The sequence below is a fragment of the Calidris pugnax genome, unplaced genomic scaffold (genome assembly GCF_001431845.1).
Source record: "Calidris pugnax isolate Ruff unplaced genomic scaffold, ASM143184v1 scaffold70, whole genome shotgun sequence".
Classification (NCBI taxonomy): Eukaryota; Metazoa; Chordata; class Aves; order Charadriiformes; family Scolopacidae; genus Calidris; species Calidris pugnax.
The window spans coordinates 9,944,183-9,955,207 of NW_015090862.1; the positions used below are offsets into that span (position 1 = coordinate 9,944,183).

The following is an 11,025-nucleotide window of genomic DNA, read 5'->3' on the forward strand; positions in this document are numbered from 1 at the left end:
TCAGCAGGCGGCAGCCCTATGTTCTGTGGCTTGCAGTGGGCATTTGTGAGCATCCAAAGATGCCTGTGTTTTGATGACTATATCCCAAAGACATGCCACTGGTGTTTTTCTGTGCCCACAAACAACATTTGAAAGACATCACATAGAGGACCAAAAACATCTCCAATGACTTCAGTGGAGTTGCTTCTGATCCCAGAGCTCCATGCCTGGGTACTAGCACCCAAGCACTCCTGGAGACATGGCTGCAGAGAGCCAAAAGCGGGCTGGGAGACTGCACACCAGCACACCTCTGTGCCTGCTGCTCGCCTCACCAGAAGTCCTTCTTGAACAGGAATCCAGCTCTTGTGCAGAAAATACCAACAGTTCCATGCTCAAACAAGATTTAGGAAGTCTTTTAAACCAGCAGAGTTAAGAAAATGAATTGCAATGAAAACTGTTTCCTTGTACAGCTGTGGGGAGGTTCTCTACGGGTTTCTGAGCTCCCTCAAAAGTGTCATGTTATTTCCCGTGTGCAAGTCAGACACTGGGTAAACCCACTGTACATGTCTCCCCAGTGCTCCTTCTTCTGCAGTGGTTCCTGTTTGTAAGAAAGCTGGGAGACATTCCTTCCTAGGGCCAATCCTGCTACCCAAAATCCCATCCCACTTTATTGACTATTACTATCTTTTTCATGATAAATCGACCTTCAGAGAGAAGCCCAATCTTAAATATGTGTCAGAAAGTTGTTGCGTTTAAAGCCTTTTAGATTATCATTAGACAGTTCAAGCCCATGGTTGACACCAAGCAGTTTTTAACTGGGTTGATGGAGGTGTGCTAACTCTAGGAGAGGCAGAGCTTTACTGCAGAATCATGGGTTATGTTAGAAGTACTTCAAAAACAGGGAATTTTACTTGGCTATATTAACTATTTTAAATATATGATTTCCCAGAAACCACTGAGGTTTAAAAGGTGGATACTGTGGCGAAGGGGGTCAGATTACAGCCTTACTTTCAGGCAATGACAAATACTTCCTAGGTGACTTAGGGCAAGTCACTCAATTTATGCTTTCCCATCTGTAAGGAAATAGAATCATAAATCAACCAATATTTATGATGTGTTCCAGTGTGTCTGTGATAGGGCCATATAACTTTAGATAAATGAAGTCTTACTTTTATTTGCTGCTTAAGAGATAAAAGAAAGCAGTATAGCAACTGTTCTAGAAGAAAACCAAGGTTTCCGTAATCTCTTCTGAAGTTCTTTTTTCACTGAGGCAGTTAACAAAGCTTGGATGTAGTGAATTCTAATGAGCATAATTTAGCTGAACACTTTAAATTCTTTTAGTTATATGGCTCCCGTCTGTCTGTTTTTGTTTTACTTTTTTTTCCACTGCTGAGCTCCGTAATTGTTCCTTTTAGCCACAGTCACCTAAGGTCAGGCTGTACCTTGCTAAGGAGCCGAACTGCAAACAAGGCCAGCTAAATCACGTGTCTCCAGCCCATTCCTGTTATTAATCCTCCCAAGTTCTGGGTCTAGCACTTGGCAGAGCAACAAAAGTAAACTTTTTATCAGAAGTTCACATTCTTCTAAAGTGGAGGATGAGCTGAGTAATTCCTGTCTTTTTTTTAAGGGTATCATATGGGAGCTACCTCAGTGTTATTTTGATGACGCAGGGGGTACAGACGACTGTATTCAAAGACTAATGTTTGTGCAATGTGAATTTAGTCTGATAAAATTCTACTTCTGTTCCCAAAATGTCTTTCAGAAAGCTTTCATTAGTAAATTTGTTGTCATTGTAACAAACATGTTGCTGGCTTTAAACTGATGAGAAAATGGCCAAAGTATGTGCAGTTTATTCTCTGACAGGAAGCTAGTCTGGGTATTTAGGCCTTTCTGTCCCAGAGAGTCACCTTTTGGTGGTACTTCATTGCTCTCTTCCACACTTTAAGGAACAGCCAATGCAGCTTGCCAGCAAAGGAATAAACACCAACGTGTTTTACAAAGCACATGCAAACGAGGGATCTGCTCCCTCTCATCTAAACCCACATGTCAGTGATTTCTATCTGAGAGTCTAATGCTGCAGGTAATTTGTACAGTGATGGGTATCTCTGACTATCTATCTAAAGGTTAGTGCCTTTTTTCCACTCTGAAATGTACAACAAGTTGTGCTGCCAGTCGGGAAAAGTTTACATTTCTCTGGTTTGTTTTGTAAAGCAGCATCCACATGAAAGGAATTGATGTGTTAAATACTTAACATGTACACCTACAGTCTCTCTCCAAGCACAGCACTTCCAAACAGTCCTTGTATACTAACTTTTTCCTGTTATTTAGCTTATAACATTAATAAAAACTTGAATGGAAAAGGCTATGAGGGATGGAATGTGCTATATTGCTTTTTTCTTCTTTAATTTGTTTTTCCTTTTGATCATCTGTTACATAATCAGTGAAATACCTCGCAGCTGGACACATAGTTTCAGCTGAGAGATGCCTCCAGCTTTTTTTGGTAAATGAGCAAGCGGTGTAAAAATCAGAAGTGAAATACTGTTTGGGAATGAGGCCTGGTCCTGCATCCTCTCAATTGGGACTGGGCTCCTGCCTAGACACTAAATTAATTGCAGGTGTAGGAGACCTGTTATGTCTCTCTCTATCTCCGTGGGGCGTTTGGTAGAGAGCTGAATGGTGCCTTGCTTAGTCAGTGACAGGTGTAAATTCAGGCTAATCTGCTGCTGGCTCTTGGGGAAACCTGCAAGAGAAGGTGAGGGTTTCCCAATGTGTCTCTCCCAGAGCTTCCTAGAAATCCTCCCTAAAGTGGGGCGAGGGAGCCAAGGTGGAGGTCCCAGCAAGGTTTGCCTGCTTGTACAGGCATGTTAGGGCACCAAGGGAAAAGTGAGCAAGTGAGATGGCGGCTCTGGGTGCAGTTAAGTGGGGAATGACACCCCACACTAACCATAAACGAGTCTCTGGGTAACCAGCAACAGCTGAGTCACCAAGTACCAGCCAGCCACCATCGCTGCCTGCCTCTGGGCAGCACAAGGCTGTGTGCACGCTCAACCTGCTGTGGGTAAGCTGGATTTAGACCATTGTCTCTTGTAGTATTTTTCTTGAATATCGGTATTTCTTCTCAGTGGAAAACTGGTTTTGCTGGGATTTGCTGCTGCTGCTGCTGAAAACAAGCAAATGTTTGGAGAAAGCTTTTGTAGTGAGGTTATTGCAAGCATTTTAGTAAGTATCTTATGTAGCAGGCTTACCTTCTTTTTCCTTTTCACTTCATCCCTCTCTCAAGAGTCCACATGGCTTTTCCCAGGTGAATCTGTGAAATGGACAGTTACTAACTTAGCTTCCTTTAAAAGGATAATTGCTTTAGGTCAGATTTTGAGGTCCTCAGGACTCAGAGCTTTTGTTGGAAAAGTGGTTATTTCTTTTGATGCCCAAGACTGTCAAAAGGAAGATGTGATTTTTAGGTGTTTGTGATGGCTGAGCAAAGGGAAGTGGTCTGCATGGGGGTCCAAAGAGATTACATGTGTGTGGGATGATCCTGACCATCTCAAATGACTCAGACGCCTAATAAACTTCCAAGAGTGCAAGGAAATGAAAAAATCTTTAATTCTTTTGTCCAGATTAGTGTACTTGTGTTAGTGAATTTAAGAGTGATTTTCTGGCTTGATTATTTTAATTCTCTGTAAAGCTAATGTGTACACTGATTTCCTCTGAAACTCCCTGAAAACAGAAGTGCAAACCAGATTAGAGCTGTGGGAAAAGGTGTGTTTAGCACTTGGGGCGTGTGAGAGATAAGGGAAGGAGCAGCATTGCTCCTGGTTATCTGTAGCCACCAAAATGTGAGGTCTCATTTCTTCAGAGGGCTAGGAAGTAGAGAACTGTGCCCTGGAGGTATATCAGGCAGACAAAGAGATGCCACCACAGTGTGAGGAGGTGAAAAAGCCTCTGGACAGGAGCATGAGGAACCCACCAACAAGGGCACAGTAAGTGCAGACCCAGGAGGCCTTGCCAAAGGCGGGTATAAACCATGAGATCAGCCTCTCCCAGTTTGTCAGATCACTCCCCACGGCATCTGTTTGGAATTCTCTCATGAGTTTAAAGGACATGTTTTAAAACTATTTTTCAGCTCCGTTCCCAAACCATTTTGGTTGGTTTTTGTTTTGTTTTTTTTTTAATAGCGCATGCTATTGTGACTCTGTTAGAGAGCCTGTCAACCCCTGCAGCACCCAGCTGGGCTGGCTGTAACCATCATTCACAGAAACTGCCAAGTGCTGTTCTGCTTAATATGACAGATCCTTCCGTGATAGCTGCGCTACAGCCAGCCCTGGTGAGTCTGTTGGGAAGGATGGTGCCCATGTGGGTAAGATTTATGTTTGTTAGGGCTGTGGTGAGTGAGCCTGCAAGCACTGCCTTCCCTTTTCAAAAACTCAGAAGATTTATCTCCCTGACACATCCTGTGTCTCTCTTGTGCTCTTTTTTTTAGTTTTTTTTAATAGCTATCCCCAGAAAACTTACATGGTCTGGTTTCTCCACCTGCCCTCAGTGTGGTTTCTCCTTATCTCTCCCCCAAGTTGTCATCTCCTCTTGCAATTCTTGTGGTGTTGCTCTTCCCGCTGCTCGGCTGCATGTGCAGACAGCTGTAAAATGGAGTTTACAAGACTCATGATCTACGAGCGCTGTGCCATGGCACCGCGGAGGTCAGATTCTTGTACATTCCTCCTCACAGCTGTCTGCACGCAGAGCTGTGTGCAGGCAAGTGGCAGGGAACACAACTTCGCTGATGGGAGCTTACAGAAACAAGAACACAGTTGGAAAAATAGTGTGAATCATGAATGAAACATTACTCACAGAGCCTGATTGCAATGTGAGAACTGCATGTGAAGCATTCTTGGAAAAAGGGGTACGTTTGGAGAGAGTCATAAATTGCACCACCATCTCTGGGTTATCTGATGGTAGGATGTGCTTCTCTTGGTTAATTAAGGTTTCAGCTTCTTGCATATGTAAGGATACTGCCTTGCTCCACAGAAAGACCTAAAGGAAGGATTGTACATAGTTGGATATGACTGAGTGTATTTAAAGGTATTGGTTTGGCCCAAGCAAAGGAAATGTACTTGAGAATACAGTTAACAGTTGCTAAGTATCCAGATGAGGTCCAGTTCCCTGTCTTCTATTCAGACATGTTTGTAGGACAAGTTTTTCAGATGTTTGAGTGATCTAGGAACATAAATCTCACAGCCAGTACATGGGAATTTTTGCTATTGTGAATATATAATAAATTACTGCTCAGTGCAACTACAGATGATGGATCTGTTCCTTAAATAATAAATTTAGCAACCGTGAAAGCCGTCTGTTTTGCAGGTGTACAGCCTGTCTTAAAGAGTTATTTTAGAGAGTTTTTCAGCTCCTGCTGCTGCCATACTGCTGGGATGAGTTTCTCGCTCTGTATTTTGTTTTTCTCTTTGCCACTCTTACTCCATCCATCTCTGGAAGACTTAAGGCTGCTGGCCCAGGAAGGAAGGCTGCTGGCCACTAGCACTGCTGGTTAACCAGGAGCAAGTGAGAAAGTGGCTGCTGGGCAGGAGGCAGTGGAGACCTGAGATAGGGGAGATGGGGAGAGAGTCAGGGAGAGAAAATCTGTGGTTTTGAAAGCCTGTCTTAGTTTGAAAGCCTCATTAGTTTAACCCGATCTTTCAGCCGTGGGGATAGGCTGACAAAGACTAAGAGCGTGTCCTTCTAGCTTTGATGACCAGAGAAGACTGCTCTCTTGATGGGGGAGCCAGGTTGCTTGTTTCTTTTCCTGATTTACTTTTGCTTTCTCTTACTTAATCCAGGCAGGTAACAATGTGATATAGGGCTTATCGCACCAGGAGCCAATTTATGAGTCTGAGGGGTCCTGAGGCTGGGATCTCTCTTCGACTGGGCCAAAGGCTGGATAGATATGAGGGAGATCCAACAGACTCGGGAAGCAGAGGGACAATGGGCAGCAAGGTCTGTAGGGTGTAAGAATTGGGTGTATCACCCCACCGAAGTGGGATCAGTTTCCTAGCAGAAGGACCGGTTCTCATCTTTGGTTTAGTAAATCACAAACTGAAAGGGTTGCATACTAAATGAATGTAGGTTAGCTTAAAAATACTTAGGAAGAGAGAAGGGAAAATTCTCCAAGAGGGGAACAGCTAATTCTCTATGGTCACAGCTGGCTGCATGGCACTGTATATCCAGAGAGATAATCCCGCTTGTGAAGCACAGGATAATTACAGGGGAGTGGGTGGGGACGACAGTGCTTTGTTCCTCCCTTCCCCACAAGTTTTTGGCTGACTGGAGGCGAGGCCAGGTGGTGGGAGCTGTTGGAGGCTGCTTTGGCAGCAGTCGCTCACGGAGCACTCCTCCTGACCACTGAGCTCTGGGGTTGGCACTGCCCAAGCAGCTGGGTGATACAGTGCAGCCTCCTGCATCCTGTGTGCGCTGCATTCCCCGGGATGTGTAGGGCTCCCAGGCTCAGGGATTGGAAAGACAAGGCTTGGATGATGGCCTTCTCTAGGTGGTGAGGACTTAGACACTTGGGAAGAGAGAGAGGAAAACCTGTGAAACTTTAAGATAGTGGTAAGGGCTCTTTAATCTGCTCTGGCCGCAGATTAGTCCAAGGATCTAGACCCACAGTGCCTAGAGAGATCAGCAGTGCTGTGGGTGTCAGTCTCAGCTGCACACAGATCCAGCATTAGCTTCCTTTGGGGCAGAGGAGATTCAGGGAAACTGTGCTGTCGCCCCTTCTCCTCATGTGCCTTGCTCCCCTAAGTCAGGCTTCAGCTAAGCCTGTGTAAGGCAGCAGCGTCAGAAGTCCCGTGCCCGGTCGTTAAAGCTGGTGGCAGAGACCTGGTCACCTTCACTCTGCATCTGCTGTGTAAGCAGGTGCTGCTCTTGGGTGATTTCAGGAGAGCCTAGAAAAAAAACTATGTAGAGAAGGTGTAATTCTGGAGGATACTCGAAAAGTAATGGACAACTGTGAAAGCAGAAAAAATGGGGAGCTTTTGTGAAGGCTGAAGCGGGCTGTCTGAGCTTTCAAGAGATCATAGAGGAAAGAATTGCTTTGGGGCTGGGCAAAAGGATTTCAATCTGCTGGGGGGATGGCAAGAGAAAGCAGATGACAAAAGGGGTGCTTAGAGGAGGAAACAAAAGGATCTGAGGAAAAGGTAGGAAGAAGCAGGAGAGACTAAGAAATAGGAGAAAGGGAGACAAATCTTTAAGAGAGGATGAGGCTACGAAAGAGACTTCCGCATTGTGGGACAGCAAAGAGGGTGATCAAAGTGGAAAGAAGGTACAGTGGAGAAAGGGGTACATTTTTCTGCCAGAAATAGTCTGCCTATCCTGCTGATCACTGAGCAGCAGTGAGCTGCAAAAGCCGTTTTAACACCAGTTATGACGATGAAGCTTGTGACATACATGAAGTATCTGAGCTTTAGACTTGAATGCCTTCGGTGCTAGAGTTGAAAAAGTTGCTGACTTAGACTGTCTTGCAGGCCCTGATTTCCAAGTGGTACAGACAATTGTCTGTGTTCTGCAATCACAATTAGGCAACAACAGCAAGCCAGACAGCCTGCCAGGCCTTCAGAGCGGCGCTTCTGTCAATGGCTTTGGGGCTTCTCAGGACATCAGAAAAGCGATGCAGAAAACAAACCCGTTGTACTTCTGTACATTCCAGGAGCTGGAGATGTCTCAGGACAAACTCAAGTGTTGTCTTATGTCACCTGAAAATGCCTGGTTCCAGGACACCTGTTGCTTCTACACAAGCAAGCAGAAGTACCCTGGCCTGCTCGTGGGGTGCAATGCTGATACCAACGGGTGGCTGAGGCAGGACATGGTCCCTGCTTTCTCTTCTAGAATATCTTGGGGCTGGAAAGACGAGCTCTGTCACAGCTTGCATGTGTCAGTAGTTAGCAGTGTAGAGTCCATTCAGCTGTTTGTATCCTGGCACATTTTCCGCAGTTCCACCACCTACTCCTCCTCCTCCTCCTCGCTGCCTCCTTCGCTGGCCTAGAGACCAGCAGGATTGCCTAACTTTTCAGAAGGCCAGAAGGCACAGTTGGAGCACACAGCTGACTTGGGGGGAGAAGCAATTAAAACCCCGTAGAGTAATCTCATATCAAGATTGCGGCCTTGTGCTCACAGGACTGCAGGCACGCTTGCTTTGCCATTGCTGAACAAACATTTTTTTCCAAAGCACACTGATATTTGTTGTCCATGCGGGTATGCAGGTGTCAGTCCATCATTTCTGCTGCATATTTCTGCTTGTCAGTGTCCTGGGCACTGAAATATTATCAGAATTGGATTTGGGCACCAAACTTTTTCTTTGTTTTTGTGTAACTGAACAGGAGTGAATTGCCCCAGTGCTTGTGCACAAACTTTTATAATGTGCAATGGGAAATGGTCAAGGGCTGCGTGAAATAGATTCATGAAGGGGAAGTGCTTTTGCTTATGGAAATTTGGGGAGGGATCTGGGAGTCCATGTGTTGTTCAGCCTTTTGTGAAAGCTGGCAGGATCCAATATAATTTGTTTATGAGATGGAGGGGGAAGTGGCTGAATACTGTAATTTTCAATCCCTTTTAAAGTCTAAGCTTATGTATTTGTTCTCTAAATACTTTGATCTTCCACAGCACCCACTTGTCTACAGACAAAGCTGATAACAATCAGTTCAAGCTCTTTTCTAGCCTCCTTTCTTATTCTGCAATCCTGAATGAAATTCAACCTTATTCTCCATAAATAACCTTTCTCATTCCCCAGCTGTCTCCTAGAGCTAGTTCTCTTCTGACCTCTCACTTACTGACTCTGTACTGACCTTGCACTTCCCCCACAGCCCTAATCTGCCAGTGTCTACGCTCCTATTCTTCCTCTGCTCTTTTGCACTGTTTCATTTTTTTGAATAATAGGGCCTACAATTTCCTGAGCTGCACTTCAGCAAATAAGCTTGAACAAGCCCCTTTATCCACAGAGTTCGTATAGTGTAGTGACAAATGACTACCATTGGCAAGGATGTTTTCACCCCTTCTCTCTGACTCTAGGCTGTGGATAAATCTGTACTTTCTGCTGTATTGTTCTATTGGCAGTAAAAAACAGCACCAGTGTTTTCAAATTGAAGAGAAACAAACCAATTCCTGTGCTGGTGTCTTGTTCAAATAGAAATTTTTGTCTTTAGTTGGATTTTCATCAGTTAAGCTACAACTCTAGTGATTTCTCAATGGCTTTTATTAGACTACTAGGGGATCATTCAGGTATTTTGTGCTCACCTCATGCTCCTGTTCAAAGCGGTGTGAGTTCTCATCTGAAAAACTTGCAAATGGATGCTTTTTTTTGTTTGTTTGTTTGAAGTTATGCTGTAGATTGAAATAATCAGAAATAATCTGCGTAGGGTTAGTATGGAAAAACTTTTTCAAAAGGGCAAAGAGGTCATGCATGCGTTTGTCATTTTGTCAGGCTATTATTGTATAATGTTGAACAAAGCATTTCTCCACCCCCAGTATTTGTTTGTCTGTCATTTGGATAAACTGAAATATTGGTTGAATGGGAGTTTGTTTGCCTCCAAAATGGAAAGCAAAGATGTTTTTAATATTGATATTTTTTGAAATGACACCATGAAATGTAATTTCGTCTTTGTGTAGCTGTAAATCAAACCCATTTATTTTACAAAGTAGAAAGCTTAACTCTAGGTGTCAGCACTGCAAACTGAATGTGCAGCTCTGAAAATGAAGTTTTGCTGTCTCTGACTCCTCCAGTGCCACCAGAAATAAAATGCAATAGCAGTTTTGCTGACAGAACCATTAAGGCTAAGAAGAGGAGAGCCCACACTTGTGGTTAATGGCACAAGTAGGAACTGCAGCATTCTCTTCTTACACAGCATCTTTCTAGCTGCACTTAAGTGTTCTTATTGATGTGATCTAGTAAGTGATATTTAACATAAAGGAAAGAATGGGGACAAGATCCTTCTCCAAACAGTGGCCACTGTTTAAGTTTAAAGTAGGTATGTTAAGCCTTTCCCTTCATTTATTGTTAAGTGCTTCTCTTAAGTAGGCATCCAAAGTGATGTGAGCGCACAGGAAGCCAGTGTCTTTTTCTGGTTCTAACAGGCTGTATAGATCAGCTAAATTAAAGGGGTGGATGAAGTTTATGTGACTGTTGCTCATGTTTGAAACTGCACAGTAGCAGACAGATTAGGGAAGGAAAGAGATGATTTTCCAGCCTTCAATCCTAGCAAAAAAAAAATGTAAAGAAAACCATTACCCCTCATCCTATCACTATGCTGCCTGATTAAGAGTCCCTCTTTGTCTTTCCTGTAGCCCCTTTAGGAACTGGAAGGCTCCCAGGAGCCTTCTCTTCTTCAGGCTGAGCAACCCTAACTCTCTCAGCCTGTCCTCACAGCAGAGGTGCTCCAGCCCTCTGGGTATCTTCATGGTCCTTCTCTGGACTCCAATCTAAACCTCCCCTGGTGCAACTTGAAGCCGTTGCCTCTTGTCCTATTGCCTGTGACTTGGGAGAAAAGACTGACCCCCGCCTCGCTACACCCTCCTTTCAGGTAGTTATAGAGCGTGATAAGGTCTCCCCTCAGCCTCCTTTCCTGCAGGCTGAACAACCCCAGCTCCCTCAGCCTCTCCTCATCAGACTTGTGCTCCAGACCCCTCACCAGCTTTGTTGCCCTTCTCTGGACTCGCTCCAGCCCCTCAATGTCTTTCTTGCTGTGAGGGGCCCAAAACTGGACACAGCACTCGAGGTGTGGCCTCACCAGTGCCCGGTACAGGGGGGCACTCACTGCCCTGGCCCTGCTGGCCGCACCACTGAAGCGCTTTCCTCCTGCCATGTGTCACTTTCCTTTCTCAGAGGCTGGAGCTTATTGGCAAAAATGACGTCTCTGATACCGGCTCCTCCATCCGAAGTTCCGTTTGACCCTCCCTGACCGGCGGTTGGCTCCGACCGGTGACAAACAGGCCGAACCAGCGGGAGCAGCGCCTGACGCGGTGGGCGGCTGAGGGCGGCGGCGCGCGCCTGCCGTTGAGCCGGTGCCGGGC

The 11,025-nt window shown here is 45.1% G+C and overlaps 1 protein-coding gene across 1 annotated transcript in view; it reads left to right on the forward strand.

Moving 5' to 3' along the window:
- Positions 1 to 11,025, forward strand: part of PDE8A (phosphodiesterase 8A) — a 156,617-nt gene that overhangs the window by 15,615 nt on the left and 129,977 nt on the right. The window lies entirely within an intron of this gene.